Here is an 18,218-nt window from a genome sequence, read left to right as displayed (position 1 = left end):
GCAGGCAGACGCGCTCTGCAAATGTCTTTGCACTAGTGGGACTATAGCAAAGTCCAATAGCCACAGATAGGATGCCACTAGGTACACTGAGTGTTTGCTAGTATAATGGCTTAGTTATAATGAGTTGGAGTGTGCAATGCAGGCAGACGCGCTCTGCAAATGTCTTTGCACTAGTGGGACTATAGCAAAGTCCAATAGCCACGTATAGGATGCCACTAGGTACACTGAGTGTTTGCTAGTATAATGGCTTAGTTATAATGAGTTGGAGTGTGAAATGCAGGCAGACGCGCTCTGCAAATGTCTTTGCACTAGTGGGACTATAGCAAAGTCCAATAGCCACAGATAGGATGCCACTAGGTACACTGTGTGTTTGCTAGTATAATGGCTTAGTTATAATGAGTTGGAGTGTGCAATGCAGGCAGACGCGCTCTGCAAATGTCTTTGCACTAGTGGGACTATAGCAAAGTCCAATAGCCACGTATAGGATGCCACTAGGTACACTGAGTGTTTGCTAGTATAATGGCTTAGTTATCATGAGTTGGAGTGTGCAATGAGGGCAGACGCGCTCTGCATATGTCTTTGCACTAGTGGGACTATAGCAAAGTCCAATAGCCACAGATAGGATGCCACTAGGTACACTGAGTGTTTGCTAGTATAATGGCTTAGTTATCATGAGTTGGAGTGTGCAATGCAGGCAGACGCGCTCTGCAAATGTCTTTGCACTAGTGGGACTATAGCAAAGTCCAATAGCCACAGATAGGATGCCACTAGGTACACTGAGTGTTTGCTAGTATAATGGCTTAGTTATAATGAGTTGGAGTGTGCAATGCAGGCAGACGCGCTCTGCAAATGTCTTTGCACTAGTGGGACTATAGCAAAGTCCAATAGCCACAGATAGGATGCCACTAGGTACACTGAGTGTTTGCTAGTATAATGGCTTAGTTATCATGAGTTGGAGTGTGCAATGCAGGCAGACGCGCTCTGCAAATGTCTTTGCACTAGTGGGACTATAGCAAAGTCCAATAGCCACAGATAGGATGCCACTAGGTACACTGAGTGTTTGCTAGTATAATGGCTTAGTTATCATGAGTTGGAGTGTGCAATGCAGGCAGACGCGCTCTGCAAATGTCTTTGCACTAGTGGGACTATAGCAAAGTCCAATAGCCACAGATAGGATGCCACTAGGTACACTGAGTGTTTTCTAGTATAATGGCTTAGTTATCATGAGTTGGAGTGTGCAATGCAGGCAGACGCGCTCTGCAAATGTCTTTGCACTAGTGGGACTATAGCAAAGTCCAATAGCCACAGATAGGATGCCACTAGGTACACTGAGTGTTTGCTAGTATAATGGCTTAGTTATCATGAGTTGGAGTGTGCAATGCAGGCAGACGCGCTCTGCAAATGTCTTTGCACTAGTGGGACTATAGCAAAGTCCAATAGCCACGTATAGGATGCCACTAGGTACACTGAGTGTTTGCTAGTATAATGGCTTAGTTATAATGAGTTGGAGTGTGCAATGCAGGCAGACGCGCTCTGCAAATGTCTTTGCACTAGTGGGACTATAGCAAAGTCCAATAGCCACAGATAGGATGCCACTAGGTACACTGTGTGTTTGCTAGTATAATGGCTTAGTTATAATGAGTTGGAGTGTGCAATGCAGGCAGACGCGCTCTGCAAATGTCTTTGCACTAGTGGGACTATAGCAAAGTCCAATAGCCACGTATAGGATGCCACTAGGTACACTGAGTGTTTGCTAGTATAATGGCTTAGTTATCAAGAGTTGGAGTGTGCAATGCAGGCAGACGCGCTCTGCAAATGTCTTTGCACTAGTGGGACTATAGCAAAGTCCAATAGCCACAGATAGGATGCCACTAGGTACACTGAGTGTTTGCTAGTATAATGGCTTAGTTATCATGAGTTGGAGTGTGCAATGCAGGCAGACGCGCTCTGCAAATGTCTTTGCACTAGTGGGACTATAGCAAAGTCCAATAGCCACAGATAGGATGCCACTAGGTACACTGAGTGTTTGCTAGTATAATGGCTTAGTTATAATGAGTTGGAGTGTGCAATGCAGGCAGACGCGCTCTGCAAATGTCTTTGCACTAGTGGGACTATAGCAAAGTCCAATAGCCACAGATAGGATGCCACTAGGTACACTGAGTGTTTGCTAGTATAATGGCTTAGTTATCATGAGTTGGAGTGTGCAATGCAGGCAGACGCGCTCTGCAAATGTCTTTGCACTAGTGGGACTATAGCAAAGTCCAATAGCCACGTATAGGATGCCACTAGGTACACTGAGTGTTTGCTAGTATAATGGCTTAGTTATCATGAGTTGGAGTGTGCAATGCAGGCAGACGCGCTCTGCAAATGTCTTTGCACTAGTGGGACTATAGCAAAGTCCAATAGCCACGTATAGGATGCCACTAGGTACACTGAGTGTTTGCTAGTATAATGGCTTAGTTATAATGAGTTGGAGTGTGCAATGCAGGCAGACGCGCTCTGCAAATGTCTTTGCACTAGTGGGACTATAGCAAAGTCCAATAGCCACAGATAGGATGCCACTAGGTACACTGAGTGTTTGCTAGTATAATGGCTTAGTTATAATGAGTTGGAGTGTGCAATGCAGGCAGACGCGCTCTGCAAATGTCTTTGCACTAGTGGGACTATAGCAAAGTCCAATAGCCACGTATAGGATGCCACTAGGTACACTGAGTGTTTGCTAGTATAATGGCTTAGTTATCATGAGTTGGAGTGTGCAATGCAGGCAGACGCGCTCTGCAAATGTCTTTGCACTAGTGGGACTATAGCAAAGTCCAATAGCCACAGATAGGATGCCACTAGGTACACTGAGTGTTTGCTAGTATAATGGCTTAGTTATAATGAGTTGGAGTGTGCAATGCAGGCAGACGCGCTCTGCAAATGTCTTTGCACTAGTGGGACTATAGCAAAGTCCAATAGCCACAGATAGGATGCCACTAGGTACACTGAGTGTTTGCTAGTATAATGGCTTAGTTATAATGAGTTGGAGTGTGCAATGCAGGCAGACGCGCTCTGCAAATGTCTTTGCACTAGTGGGACTATAGCAAAGTCCAATAGCCACGTAAAGGATGCCACTAGGTACACTGAGTGTTTGCTAGTATAATGGCTTAATTATAATGAGTTGGAGTGTGCAATGCAGGCAGACGCGCTCTGCAAATGTCTTTGCACTAGTGGGACTATAGCAAAGTCCAATAGCCACAGATAGGATGCCACTAGGTACACTGAGTGTTTGCTAGTATAATGGCTTAGTTATCATGAGTTGGAGTGTGCAATGCAGGCAGACGCGCTCTGCAAATGTCTTTGCACTAGTGGGACTATAGCAAAGTCCAATAGCCACGTATAGGATGCCACTAGGTACACTGAGTGTTTGCTAGTATAAGGGCTTAGTTATCATGAGTTGGAGTGTGCAATGCAGGCAGACGCGCTCTGCAAATGTCTTTGCACTAGTGGGACTATAGCAAAGTCCAATAGCCACAGATAGGATGCCACTAGGTACACTGAGTGTTTGCTAGTATAATGGCTTAGTTATAATGAGTTGGAGTGTGCAATGCAGGCAGACGCGCTCTGCAAATGTCTTTGCACTAGTGGGACTATAGCAAAGTCCAATAGCCACAGATAGGATGCCACTAGGTACACTGAGTGTTTGCTAGTATAATGGCTTAGTTATAATGAGTTGGAGTGTGCAATGCAGGCAGACGCGCTCTGCAAATGTCTTTGCACTAGTGGGACTATAGCAAAGTCCAATAGCCACAGATAGGATGCCACTAGGTACACTGAGTGTTTGCTAGTATAATGGCTTAGTTATAATGAGTTGGAGTGTGCAATGCAGGCAGACGCGCTCTGCAAATGTCTTTGCACTAGTGGGACTATAGCAAAGTCCAATAGCCACGTATAGGATGCCACTAGGTACACTGAGTGTTTGCTAGTATAATGGCTTAGTTATAATGAGTTGGAGTGTGCAATGCAGGCAGACGCGCTCTGCAAATGTCTTTGCACTAGTGGGACTATAGCAAAGTCCAATAGCCACGTATAGGATGCCACTAGGTACACTGAGTGTTTGCTAGTATAATGGCTTAGTTATCATGAGTTGGAGTGTGCAATGAGGGCAGACGCGCTCTGCAAATGTCTTTGCACTAGTGGGACTATAGCAAAGTCCAATAGCCACAGATAGGATGCCACTAGGTACACTGAGTGTTTGCTAGTATAATGGCTTAGTTATCATGAGTTGGAGTGTGCAATGCAGGCAGACGCGCTCTGCAAATGTCTTTGCACTAGTGGGACTATAGCAAAGTCCAATAGCCACAGATAGGATGCCACTAGGTACACTGAGTGTTTGCTAGTATAATGGCTTAGTTATAATGAGTTGGAGTGTGCAATGCAGGCAGACGCGCTCTGCAAATGTCTTTGCACTAGTGGGACTATAGCAAAGTCCAATAGCCACAGATAGGATGCCACTAGGTACACTGAGTGTTTGCTAGTATAATGGCTTAGTTATCATGAGTTGGAGTGTGCAATGCAGGCAGACGCGCTCTGCAAATGTCTTTGCACTAGTGGGACTATAGCAAAGTCCAATAGCCACAGATAGGATGCCACTAGGTACACTGAGTGTTTGCTAGTATAATGGCTTAGTTATCATGAGTTGGAGTGTGCAATGCAGGCAGACGCGCTCTGCAAATGTCTTTGCACTAGTGGGACTATAGCAAAGTCCAATAGCCACAGATAGGATGCCACTAGGTACACTGAGTGTTTTCTAGTATAATGGCTTAGTTATCATGAGTTGGAGTGTGCAATGCAGGCAGACGCGCTCTGCAAATGTCTTTGCACTAGTGGGACTATAGCAAAGTCCAATAGCCACAGATAGGATGCCACTAGGTACACTGAGTGTTTGCTAGTATAATGGCTTAGTTATCATGAGTTGGAGTGTGCAATGCAGGCAGACGCGCTCTGCAAATGTCTTTGCACTAGTGGGACTATAGCAAAGTTCAATAGCCACGTATAGGATGCCACTAGGTACACTGAGTGTTTGCTAGTATAATGGCTTAGTTATAATGAGTTGGAGTGTGCAATGCAGGCAGACGCGCTCTGCAAATGTCTTTGCACTAGTGGGACTATAGCAAAGTCCAATAGCCACAGATAGGATGCCACTAGGTACACTGTGTGTTTGCTAGTATAATGGCTTAGTTATAATGAGTTGGAGTGTGCAATGCAGGCAGACGCGCTCTGCAAATGTCTTTGCACTAGTGGGACTATAGCAAAGTCCAATAGCCACGTATAGGATGCCACTAGGTACACTGAGTGTTTGCTAGTATAATGGCTTAGTTATCATGAGTTGGAGTGTGCAATGCAGGCAGACGCGCTCTGCAAATGTCTTTGCACTAGTGGGACTATAGCAAAGTCCAATAGCCACAGATAGGATGCCACTAGGTACACTGAGTGTTTGCTAGTATAATGGCTTAGTTATCATGAGTTGGAGTGTGCAATGCAGGCAGACGCGCTCTGCAAATGTCTTTGCACTAGTGGGACTATAGCAAAGTCCAATAGCCACAGATAGGATGCCACTAGGTACACTGAGTGTTTGCTAGTATAATGGCTTAGTTATAATGAGTTGGAGTGTGCAATGCAGGCAGACGCGCTCTGCAAATGTCTTTGCACTAGTGGGACTATAGCAAAGTCCAATAGCCACAGATAGGATGCCACTAGGTACACTGAGTGTTTGCTAGTATAATGGCTTAGTTATCATGAGTTGGAGTGTGCAATGCAGGCAGACGCGCTCTGCAAATGTCTTTGCACTAGTGGGACTATAGCAAAGTCCAATAGCCACAGATAGGATGCCACTAGGTACACTGAGTGTTTGCTAGTATAATGGCTTAGTTATCATGAGTTGGAGTGTGCAATGCAGGCAGACGCGCTCTGCAAATGTCTTTGCACTAGTGGGACTATAGCAAAGTCCAATAGCCACAGATAGGATGCCACTAGGTACACTGAGTGTTTTCTAGTATAATGGCTTAGTTATAATGAGTTGGAGTGTGCAGAGGACAAGAGGGTACAGTGGCAGGATTGTGGGACTCTGGGTAGAGCCTTTCTATTCCCTCCTAATGGTGAAATGCAGGGAGGAAATCCCTGACCTTGGCTACACAGACGCTGTTGCTGTTTTCAAGACCTGTCACCTATGGCTCTCTGACCCTGCCGGTTTGAGCCCTTAAAAGGACTGCTAGAAAGTGCTCTCCCTAAGCTGTCTAACGCTGTGTATGCAGCGCATACAGCTGTATCGGCGATAGGACTCAGGAGGACGGAGCTGCGACAGTGATGTCTGACACCAAAGACGCAGAAGGCAGATAATGGTGTCCTGGGAGGAAAATGTCCGTTTTTATAATGCAGGGACATGTGACATGGACATCCTATCACACATGCCGTTGCTTCTCTGGCTAAAAGTCCACTTAGCTGTGTGTGTGTCTGGGATTGGCTGACATGCTGGCCCGCCCCACTACACGCGCGCGCTTAGGGAAGGAAGACAAGAAAAAAAAAAAAAAAATGAAACAGCAGTGATCTGAAGGCGCTGTTCACGCACACTATACACTGAAATGTCATAATAGTGTGATTCACAGAGTGACTTACACTATTACAGCAGAAACCAAGCTAGGATTTAGCTGGTTTTTTGCTGCTAGAACCGTTCTCGAACGTTTCTAGAACTATCGAGCTTTTACAAAAAGCTCGAGTTCTAGTTCGATCTAGAACATGCCCCAAAATCACTCGAGCCTAGAACTGGAGAACCACGAACCACGAACCGCGCTCAACTCTAGTCATCACGTCTGCTTAACACTGGTTCAATCCCCAGTAAAAGCAATCTGTTCTTGGTGTTGAAATAATACCCTATCAAACTACAATATATGAAGTTCTTGGCTTTGTTGCCGAATGATGGGATGTTTTGGCTTCCATCACCAACAGAACTAATAATTTTTTTCCCCTGGCTGTCAAAACTCGTTTTCAATTGCCATTGCTTTGCAGGATTTCACAGGTTTCATAGTGTAGTGGTCATCACGTCTGCTTCACACGCAGAAGGTCCTGGGTTCAATCCCCAGTGAAACCAATCTGTTTTCGCTGTTGAAGTAATTTGCTATCAACCTGGAATATATAAAATTCTTGGTTTCGTTGCCAAATGACAATACATTTTGGCTTCCATCACAAAGAGAACTACTATTTTGGGTTTCTTTTTTATTGTCCATTTTAGCAGAAAACATAATCCCATATTATAAAAATCCTGTTTGTTTAAAAATATATAGTTCCCATAAATACAAAAGCAAACGAATAAACTGTGTAGAAAAAAGTAACACATTCAATGTAAACTTCAATTTAAGCAATATCCCTTTGTAGGAATAAAACTGGTAAAATATGTAATAAAAATTGTAAATGTTTCATTACCAAAAATACTTTCCTTCAGCAATAAAAAGGCCCCGTCAGTCACAATTCTGCTCTGCTAGCCAATACACAGTAACTTTACATCAGGTTTCATAGTGTAGTGGTCATCACGTCTGCTTAACACGCAGAAGGTCCTGGGTTCGATCCCCAGTGAAACCAATCTCTTCTTGGTGTTGAAATAATACCCTATCCAACTACAATATATGAATTTCTTGGCTTTGTTGCCGAATAACAGTATGTTTTGTCTTCCATCACCAACAGAACTTTGAATTTTTTTTTTTTTCCTGGCGGTCAAAACTCGTCTCCAATTGCCATTGCTTTGCAGGATTTCACAGGTTTCATAGTGTAGTGGTTATCACGTCTGCTTAACACGCAGAAGGTCCTGGGTTCAATCCCCAGTGAAACCAGTCTCTTCTTGGTGTTGAAATAATACCCTATCCAACTGCAATACATGAAGTTCTTGGCTTTGTTGCCGAATGACGGGATGTTTTAGCTTCCATAACCAACGGAACTACGAATTTTTTTTTTTTCCTGGCAGTCAAATTTCGTCTCTAATTGCCATTACTTTGCAGGAATCACAGGTTTTAAAGTGTGGTGGTCATCAAGTCTGCTTCATATGCAGAGCGTTCTGGGTTCAATACCCAGTGAAACCAATCTGTTTTCGGTGTTGAAGTAATTTCCTATCAACCTGTAAAGTATGAAATTCTTGGTTTCGTTGCCAAATGACAATACATTTTGGCTTCTATCACAAGGAGAACTACGATTTTGGGTTTCTTTTTTATTGAACATTTTAGCAGAAAACATAATCCCATATTATAACAATCCTGTTTGTTTCAAAATTTATAGTTCCCATAAATACAAAAGCAAACGATTAAACTGTGTAGAAAAAAGTAACACATTCAATGTAAACTTCAATTTAAGCAATATCCCTTTGTAGGAATAAAACTGGTAAAATATGTAATAAAAATTGTAAATGTTTCATTACCAAAAATACTTTCCTTCAGCAATAAAAAGGCCCCGTCAGTCACAATTCTGCTCTGCTAGCCAATACACAATAACTTTTCATTAAGATTCATAGTGTAGTGGTCATCACGTCTGCTTAACACGCAGAAAGTCCTGGGTTTAATCCCCAGTAAAACCAGTCTGTTCTTGGTGTTGAAATAATACCTTATCCAACTACAATACATGAAGTTCTTGGCTTTGTTGCCGAATGACGGGATGTTTTAGCTTCCATAACCAACAGAACTACGAATTATTTTTTTTTCCTGGCAGTCAAAACTCGTCTCTAATTGCCATTACTTTGCAGGATTTCACAGGTTTTAAAGTGGGGTGGTCATCAAGTCTGCTTCATATGCAGAATGTTCTGGATTCAATACCCAGTTAAACCAATCTGTTTTCGGGGTTGAAGTAATTTCCTATCAACCTGTAAAGTATGAATTTCTTGGTTTCGTTGCCAAATGACAATACATTTTGGCTTCTATCACAAGGAGAACTACGATTTTGGGTTTCTTTTTTATTGAACATTTTAGCAGAAAACATAATCCCATATTATAAAAAAACCTGTTTGTTTTAAAATATATAGTTCACATAAATACAAAAGCAAACGACTAAACTATGTAGAAAAAAGTAACACATTCAATGTAAACTTCAATTTAAGCAATATCCCTTTGAATGGAATAAAACTCGTAAAATATGTAATAAAAATTGGAAATGTTTCATTACCAAAAATACTTTCCTTCAGCAATAAAAAGGCCCTGTCAGTCACAATTCTGCTCTGCTAGCCAATACACAGTAACTTTTCATCAGTATTCATAGTGTAGTGGTCATCATGTCTGCTTAACACGTAGAAGGTCCTGGGTTTAATCCCCAGTAAAACCAGTCTGTTCTTGGTGTTGAAATAATACCCTATCAAACTACAATATATGAAGTTCTTGGCTTTGTTGCAGAATGATGGGATGTTTTGGCTTCCATCACCAACAGAAGTAAGAATTTTTTTTTTTCCCTGGCGGTCAAAACTCGTCTCCAATTGCCATTGCTTTGCAGGATTTTACAGGTTTCATAGTGTAGTGGTCATCACGTCTGCTTAACACGCAGAAGGTCCTGGGTTCAATCCCCAGTGAAACCAGTCTCTTCTTGGTGTTGAAATAATACCCTATCCAACTGCAATACATGAAGTTCTTGGCTTTGTTGCCGAATGACGGGATGTTTTAGCTTCCATAACCAACAGAACTACGAATTATTTTTTTTTTCCTGGCAGTCAAATTTCGTCTCTAATTGCCATTACTTTGCATGAATCACAGGTTTTAAAGTGTGGTGGTCATCAAGTCTGCTTCATATGCAGAGCGTTCTGGGTTCAATACCCAGTGAAACCAATTTGTTTTCGGTGTTGAAGTAATTTCCTATCAACCTGTAAAGTATGAAATTCTTGGTTTCGTTGCCAAATGACAATACATTTTGGCTTCTATCACAAGGAGAACTACGATTTTGGGTTTCTTTTTTATTGAACATTTTAGCAGAAAACATAATCCCATATTATAACAATCCTGTTTGTTTCAAAATTTATAGTTCCCATAAATACAAAAGCAAACGATTAAACTGTGTAGAAAAAAGTAACACATTCAATGTAATCTTCAATTTAAGCAATATCCCTTTGTAGGAATAAAACTGGTAAAATATGTAATAAAAATTGTAAATGTTTCATTACCAAAAACACTTTTCTTCAGCAATAAAAAAGCCCCATCAGTTACAATTCTGCTCTGCTTGCCAATACACAGTAACTTTTTAGAAGGTTTCATAGTGTAGTAGTCATCACGTCTGCTTAACACTGGTTCAATCCCCAGTAAAAGCAATCTGTTCTTGGTGTTGAAATAATACCCTATCAAACTACAATATATGAAGTTCTTGGCTTTGTTGCCGAATGATGGGATGTTTTGGCTTCCATCACCAACAGAACTAATAATTTTTTTCCCCTGGCTGTCAATACTCGTTTTCAATTGCCATTGCTTTGTAGGATTTCACAGGTTTCATAGTGTAGTGGTCATCACGTCTGCTTCACACGCAGAAGGTCCTGGGTTCAATCTTTTTTATTGAACATTTTAGCAGAAAACATAATCCCATATTATAACAATCCTGTTTGTTTCAAAATTTATAGTTCCCATAAATACAAAAGCAAACGATTAAACTGTGTAGAAAAAAGTAACACATTCAATGTAATCTTCAATTTAAGCAATATCCCTTTGTAGGAATAAAACTGGTATAATATGTAATAAAAATTGTAAATGTTTCATTACCAAAAACACCTTTCTTCAGCAATAAAAAGGCCCCGTCAGTTACAATTCTGCTCTGCTTGCCAATACATAGTAACTTTCCAGAAGGTTTCATAGTGTAGTAGTCATCACGTCTGCTTAACACTGGTTCAATCCCCAGTAAAATCAATCTGTTCTCGGTGTTGAAATAATACCCTATCAAACTACAATATATGAAGTTCTTGGCTTTGTTGCCGAATGATGGGATGTTTTGGCTTCCATCACCAACAGAACTAATAATTTTTTTCCCCTGGCGGTCAAAACTCGTTTTCAATTGCCATTGCTTTGCAGGATTTCACAGGTTTCATAGTGTAGTGGTCATCACGTCTGCTTCACACGCAGAAGGTCCTGGGTTTAATCCCCAGTAAAACCAGTCTGTTCTTGGTGTTAAAATAATACCCTATCCAACTGCAATACATGAAGTTCTCGGCTTTGTTGCCGAATGACGGGATGTTTTAGCTTCCATAACCAACAGAACTACGAATTTTTTTTTTTTTCCTGGCAGTCAAATTTCGTCTCTAATTGCCATTACTTTGCAGGAATCACAGGTTTTAAAGTGTGGTGGTCATCAAGTCTGCTTCATATGCAAAACGTTCTGGGTTCAATACCCAGTGAAACCAATCTGTTTTCGGTGTTGAAGTAATTTCCTATCAACCTGTAAAGTATGAATTTCTTGGTTTCGTTGCCAAATGACAATACATTTTGGCTTCTATCACAAGGAGAACTACGATTTTGGGTTTCTTTTTTATTGAACATTTTAGCAGAAAACATAATCCCATATTATAAAAAAACCTGTTTGTTTTAAAATATATAGTTCACATAAATACAAAAGCAAACGACTAAACTATGTAGAAAAAAGTAACACATTCAATGTAAACTTCAATTTAAGCAATATCCCTTTGAATGGAATAAAACTCGTAAAATATGTAATAAAAATTGGAAATGTTTCATTACCAAAAATACTTTCCTTCAGCAATAAAAAGGCCCTGTCAGTCACAATTCTGCTCTGCTAGCCAATACACAGTAACTTTTCATCAGTATTCATAGTGTAGTGGTCATCATGTCTGCTTAACACGTAGAAGGTCCTGGGTTTAATCCCCAGTAAAACCAGTCTGTTCTTGGTGTTGAAATAATACCCTATCAAACTACAATATATGAAGTTCTTGGCTTTGTTGCAGAATGATGGGATGTTTTGGCTTCCATCACCAACAGAAGTAAGAATTTTTTTTTTTCCCTGGCGGTCAAAACTCGTCTCCAATTGCCATTGCTTTGCAGGATTTTACAGGTTTCATAGTGTAGTGGTCATCACGTCTGCTTAACACGCAGAAGGTCCTGGGTTCAATCCCCAGTGAAACCAGTCTCTTCTTGGTGTTGAAATAATACCCTATCCAACTGCAATACATGAAGTTCTTGGCTTTGTTGCCGAATGACGGGATGTTTTAGCTTCCATAACCAACAGAACTACGAATTTTTTTTTTTTCCTGGCAGTCAAATTTCGTCTCTAATTGCCATTACTTTGCATGAATCACAGGTTTTAAAGTGTGGTGGTCATCAAGTCTGCTTCATATGCAGAACGTTCTGGGTTCAATACCCAGTGAAACCAATTTGTTTTCGGTGTTGAAGTAATTTCCTATCAACCTGTAAAGTATGAAATTCTTGGTTTCGTTGCCAAATGACAATACATTTTGGCTTCTATCACAAGGAGAACTACGATTTTGGGTTTCTTTTTTATTGAACATTTTAGCAGAAAACATAATCCCATATTATAACAATCCTGTTTGTTTCAAAATTTATAGTTCCCATAAATACAAAAGCAAACGATTAAACTGTGTAGAAAAAAGTAACACATTCAATGTAATCTTCAATTTAAGCAATATCCCTTTGTAGGAATAAAACTGGTAAAATATGTAATAAAAATTGTAAATGTTTCATTACCAAAAACACTTTTCTTCAGCAATAAAAAAGCCCCATCAGTTACAATTCTGCTCTGCTTGCCAATACACAGTAACTTTTTAGAAGGTTTCATAGTGTAGTAGTCATCACGTCTGCTTAACACTGGTTCAATCCCCAGTAAAAGCAATCTGTTCTTGGTGTTGAAATAATACCCTATCAAACTACAATATATGAAGTTCTTGGCTTTGTTGCCGAATGATGGGATGTTTTGGCTTCCATCACCAACAGAACTAATAATTTTTTTCCCCTGGCTGTCAATACTCGTTTTCAATTGCCATTGCTTTGCAGGATTTCACAGGTTTCATAGTGTAGTGGTCATCACGTCTGCTTCACACGCAGAAGGTCCTGGGTTCAATCTTTTTTATTGAACATTTTAGCAGAAAACATAATCCCATATTATAACAATCCTGTTTGTTTCAAAATTTATAGTTCCCATAAATACAAAAGCAAACGATTAAACTGTGTAGAAAAAAGTAACACATTCAATGTAATCTTCAATTTAAGCAATATCCCTTTGTAGGAATAAAACTGGTATAATATGTAATAAAAATTGTAAATGTTTCATTACCAAAAACACTTTTCTTCAGCAATAAAAAGGCCCCGTCAGTTACAATTCTGCTCTGCTTGCCAATACATAGTAACTTTCCAGAAGGTTTCATAGTGTAGTAGTCATCACGTCTGCTTAACACTGGTTCAATCCCCAGTAAAATCAATCTGTTCTCGGTGTTGAAATAATACCCTATCAAACTACAATATATGAAGTTCTTGGCTTTGTTGCCGAATGATGGGATGTTTTGGCTTCCATCACCAACAGAACTAATAATTTTTTTCCCCTGGCGGTCAAAACTCGTTTTCAATTGCCATTGCTTTGCAGGATTTCACAGGTTTCATAGTGTAGTGGTCATCACGTCTGCTTCACACGCAGAAGGTCCTGGGTTTAATCCCCAGTAAAACCAGTCTGTTCTTGGTGTTAAAATAATACCCTATCCAACTGCAATACATGAAGTTCTCGGCTTTGTTGCCGAATGACGGGATATTTTAGCTTCCATAACCAACAGAACTACGAATTTTTTTTTTTTTCCTGGCAGTCAAATTTCGTCTCTAATTGCCATTACTTTGCAGGAATCACAGGTTTTAAAGTGTGGTGGTCATCAAGTCTGCTTCATATGCAAAACGTTCTGGGTTCAATACCCAGTGAAACCAATCTGTTTTCGGTGTTGAAGTAATTTCCTATCAACCTGTAAAGTATGAAATTCTTGGTTTCGTTGCCAAATGACAATACATTTTGGCTTCTATCACAAGGAGAACTACGATTTTGGGTTTCTTTTTTATTGAACATTTTAGCAGAAAACATAATCCCATATTATAACAATCCTGTTTGTTTCAAAATTTATAGTTCCCATAAATACAAAAGCAAACGATTAAACTTTGTAGAAAAAAGTAACACATTCAATGTAACCTTCAATTTAAGCAATATCCCTTTGTAGGAATAAAACTGGTAAAATATGTAATAAAAATTGTAAATGTTTCATTACCAAAAACACTTTTCTTCAGCAATAAAAAGGCCCCATCAGTTACAATTCTGCTCTGCTTGCCAATACACAGTAACTTTCCAGAAGGTTTCATAGTGTAGTAGTCATCACGTCTGCTTAACACTGGTTCAATCCCCAGTAAAAGCAATCTGTTCTTGGTGTTGAAATAATACCCTATCAAACTACAATATATGAAGTTCTTGGCTTTGTTGCAGAATGATGGGATGTTTTGGCTTCCATCACCAACAGAACTAAGATTTTTTTTTTTTTCCCTGGCGGTCAAAACTCGTCTCCAATTGCCATTGCTTTGCAGGATTTTACAGGTTTCATAGTGTAGTGGTCATCACGTCTGCTTAACACGCAGAAGGTCCTGGGTTCAATCCCCAGTGAAACCAGTCTCTTCTTGGTGTTGAAATAATACCCTATCCAACTACAATACATGAAGTTCTTGGCTTTGTTGCCGAATGACGGGATGTTTTAGCTTCCATAACCAACAGAACTACGATTTTTTTTTTTTTCCTGGCAGTCAAATTTCGTCTCTAATTGCCATTACTTTGCAGGAATCACAGGTTTTAAAGTGTGGTGGTCATCAAGTCTGCTTCATATGCAGAACGTTCTGGGTTCAATACCCAGTGAAACCAATTTGTTTTCGGTGTTGAAGTAATTTCCTATCAACCTGTAAAGTATGAAATTCTTGGTTTCGTTGCCAAATGACAATACATTTTGGCTTCTATCACAAGGAGAACTACGATTTTGGGTTTCTTTTTTATTGAACATTTTAGCAGAAAACATAATCCCAAAATATAACAATCCTGTTTGTTTCAAAATTTATAGTTCCCATAAATACAAAAGCAAACGATTAAACTGTGTTGAAAAAAGTAACACATTCAATGTAATCTTCAATTTAAGCAATATCCCTTTGTAGGAATAAAACTGGTAAAATATGTAATAAAAATTGTAAATGTTTCATTACCAAAAACACTTTTCTTCAGCAATAAAAAGGCCCCATCAGTTACAATTCTGCTCTGCTTGCCAATACACAGTAACTTTCCAGAAGGTTTCATAGTGTAGTAGTCATCACGTCTGCTTAACACTGGTTCAATCCCCAGTAAAAGCAATCTGTTGTTGGTGTTGAAATAATACCCTATCAAACTACAATATATGAAGTTCTTGGCTTTGTTGCCGACAGATGGAATGTTTTGGCTTCCATCACCAACAGAACTAATAATTTTTTTCCCCTGGCTGTCAAAATTCGTTTTCAATTGCCATTGCTTTGCAGGATATCACAGGTTTCATAGTGTAGTGGTCATCACGTCTGCTTCACACGCAGAAGGTCCTGGGTTCAATCCCCAGTGAAACCAAGCTGTTTTCGCTGTTGAAGTAATTTGCTATCAACCTGTAATATATAAAATTCTTGGTTTCGTTGCCAAATGACAATACATTTTGGCTTCCATCACAAAGAGAACTACTATTTTGGGTTTCATTTTCATTTTAGCAGAAAACATAATCCCATATTATAAAAATCCTGTTTGTTTAAAAATATATAGTTCCCATAAATACAAAAGCAAACGACTAAACTGTGTAGAAAAAAGTAACACATTCAATGTAAACTTCAATTTAAGCAATATCCCTTTGTTGGAATAAAACTGGTAAAATATGTAATAAAAATTGTAAATGTTTCATTACCAAAAATACTTTCCTTCAGAAATAAAAAGGCCCCGTCAGTCACAATTCTGCTCTGCTAGCCAATACACAGTAACTTTTCATCAGGTTTCATAGTGTAGTGGTCATCACGTCTGCTTAACACGCAGAAGGTCCTGGGTTCAATCCCCAGTGAAACCAATCTCTTCTTGGTGTTGAAATAATACCCTATCCAACTGCAATATATGAATTTCTTGGCTTTGTTGCTGAATAACAGGATGTTTTGTCTTCCATCACCAACAGAACTTTGAATTTTTTTTTTCCCTGGCGGTCAAAACTCGTCTCCAATTGCCATTGCTTTGCAGGATTTCACAGGTTTCATAGTGTAGTGGTTATCACATCTGCTTAACACGCAGAAGGTCCTAGGTTCAATCCCCAGTGAAACCAGTCTCTTCTTGATGTTGAAATAATACCCTATCCAACTGCAATACATGAAGTTCTTGGCTTTGTTGCCGAATGACGGGATGTTTTAGCTTCCATAACCAACAGAACTACGAATTTTTTTTTTTCCTGGCAGTCAAAACTCGTCTCTAATTGCCATTACTTTGCAGGATTTCACAGGTTTTAAAGTGTGGTGGTCATCAAGTCTGCTTCATATGCAGAACGTTCTGGATTCAATACCCAGTTAAACCAATCTGTTTTTGGTGTTGAAGTAATTTCCTATCAACCTGTAAAGTATGAAATTCTTGGTTTCGTTGCCAAATGACAATACATTTTGGCTTCTATCACAAGGAGAACTACGATTTTGGGTTTCTTTTTTATTGAACATTTTAGCAGAAAACAAAATCCCATATTATAAAAAAACCTGTTTGTTTCAAAATATATAGTTCCCATAAATACAAAAGCAAACGACTAAACTATGTAGAAAAAAGTAACACATTCAATGTAAACTTCAATTTAAGCAATATCCCTTTGAATGGAATAAAACTCGTAAAATATGTAATAAAAATTGGAAATGTTTCATTACCAAAAATACTTTCCTTCAGCAATAAAAAGGCCCTGTCAGTCACAATTCTGCTCTGCTAGCCAATACACAGTAACTTTTCATCAGTATTCATAGTGTAGTGGTCATCATGTCTGCTTAACACGTAGAAGGTCCTGGGTTTAATCCCCAGTAAAACCAGTCTGTTCTTGGTGTTGAAATAATACCCTATCAAACTACAATATATGAAGTTCTTGGCTTTGTTGCAGAATGATGGGATGTTTTGGCTTCCATCACCAACAGAAGTAAGAATTTTTTTTTTTCCCTGGCGGTCAAAACTCGTCTCCAATTGCCATTGCTTTGCAGGATTTTACAGGTTTCATAGTGTAGTGGTCATCACGTCTGCTTAACACGCAGAAGGTCCTGGGTTCAATCCCCAGTGAAACCAGTCTCTTCTTGGTGTTGAAATAATACCCTATCCAACTGCAATACATGAAGTTCTTGGCTTTGTTGCCGAATGACGGGATGTTTTAGCTTCCATAACCAACAGAACTACGAATTATTTTTTTTTTCCTGGCAGTCAAATTTCGTCTCTAATTGCCATTACTTTGCATGAATCACAGGTTTTAAAGTGTGGTGGTCATCAAGTCTGCTTCATATGCAGAGCGTTCTGGGTTCAATACCCAGTGAAACCAATTTGTTTTCGGTGTTGAAGTAATTTCCTATCAACCTGTAAAGTATGAAATTCTTGGTTTCGTTGCCAAATGACAATACATTTTGGCTTCTATCACAAGGAGAACTACGATTTTGGGTTTCTTTTTTATTGAACATTTTAGCAGAAAACATAATCCCATATTATAACAATCCTGTTTGTTTCAAAATTTATAGTTCCCATAAATACAAAAGCAAACGATTAAACTGTGTAGAAAAAAGTAACACATTCAATGTAATCTTCAATTTAAGCAATATCCCTTTGTAGGAATAAAACTGGTAAAATATGTAATAAAAATTGTAAATGTTTCATTACCAAAAACACTTTTCTTCAGCAATAAAAAAGCCCCATCAGTTACAATTCTGCTCTGCTTGCCAATACACAGTAACTTTTTAGAAGGTTTCATAGTGTAGTAGTCATCACGTCTGCTTAACACTGGTTCAATCCCCAGTAAAAGCAATCTGTTCTTGGTGTTGAAATAATACCCTATCAAACTACAATATATGAAGTTCTTGGCTTTGTTGCCGAATGATGGGATGTTTTGGCTTCCATCACCAACAGAACTAATAATTTTTTTCCCCTGGCTGTCAATACTCGTTTTCAATTGCCATTGCTTTGTAGGATTTCACAGGTTTCAT

At 39.4% G+C, this 18,218-nt stretch overlaps 9 non-coding genes across 9 annotated transcripts; all 9 read left to right on the top strand.

Annotated features, from left to right (window-relative positions):
* Nucleotides 1–7,053: 7,053 nt before the first annotated feature.
* Nucleotides 7,054–7,126, top strand: TRNAV-CAC (transfer RNA valine (anticodon CAC)). Its single transcript has one exon. It is a non-coding gene; the product is annotated as a tRNA-Val (tRNA).
* Nucleotides 7,127–7,541: 415 nt separating this feature from the next.
* TRNAV-AAC (transfer RNA valine (anticodon AAC)) lies at nt 7,542–7,614 on the top strand. Its single transcript has one exon. It is a non-coding gene; the product is annotated as a tRNA-Val (tRNA).
* A 175-nt stretch (nt 7,615–7,789) lies between these two features.
* On the top strand, nt 7,790–7,862 carry TRNAV-AAC (transfer RNA valine (anticodon AAC)). Its single transcript has one exon. It is a non-coding gene; the product is annotated as a tRNA-Val (tRNA).
* A 1,645-nt stretch (nt 7,863–9,507) lies between these two features.
* On the top strand, nt 9,508–9,580 carry TRNAV-AAC (transfer RNA valine (anticodon AAC)). Its single transcript has one exon. It is a non-coding gene; the product is annotated as a tRNA-Val (tRNA).
* A 2,464-nt stretch (nt 9,581–12,044) lies between these two features.
* Nucleotides 12,045–12,117, top strand: TRNAV-AAC (transfer RNA valine (anticodon AAC)). The gene has a single exon. It is a non-coding gene; the product is annotated as a tRNA-Val (tRNA).
* A 2,450-nt stretch (nt 12,118–14,567) lies between these two features.
* TRNAV-AAC (transfer RNA valine (anticodon AAC)) lies at nt 14,568–14,640 on the top strand. Its single transcript has one exon. It is a non-coding gene; the product is annotated as a tRNA-Val (tRNA).
* An 893-nt stretch (nt 14,641–15,533) lies between these two features.
* TRNAV-CAC (transfer RNA valine (anticodon CAC)) lies at nt 15,534–15,606 on the top strand. Its single transcript has one exon. It is a non-coding gene; the product is annotated as a tRNA-Val (tRNA).
* A 408-nt stretch (nt 15,607–16,014) lies between these two features.
* TRNAV-AAC (transfer RNA valine (anticodon AAC)) lies at nt 16,015–16,087 on the top strand. The gene has a single exon. It is a non-coding gene; the product is annotated as a tRNA-Val (tRNA).
* Nucleotides 16,088–17,243: 1,156 nt separating this feature from the next.
* Nucleotides 17,244–17,316, top strand: TRNAV-AAC (transfer RNA valine (anticodon AAC)). Its single transcript has one exon. It is a non-coding gene; the product is annotated as a tRNA-Val (tRNA).
* The last annotated feature ends 902 nt before the right edge of the window (nt 17,317–18,218 follow it).

Source organism: Anomaloglossus baeobatrachus, unplaced genomic scaffold (genome assembly GCF_048569485.1).
Source record: "Anomaloglossus baeobatrachus isolate aAnoBae1 unplaced genomic scaffold, aAnoBae1.hap1 Scaffold_336, whole genome shotgun sequence".
NCBI classification, from domain to species: Eukaryota; Metazoa; Chordata; class Amphibia; order Anura; family Aromobatidae; genus Anomaloglossus; species Anomaloglossus baeobatrachus.
The sequence above is the reverse complement of the archived record's forward strand: the minus strand, read 5'-3'. Positions and strand labels throughout refer to the sequence as shown.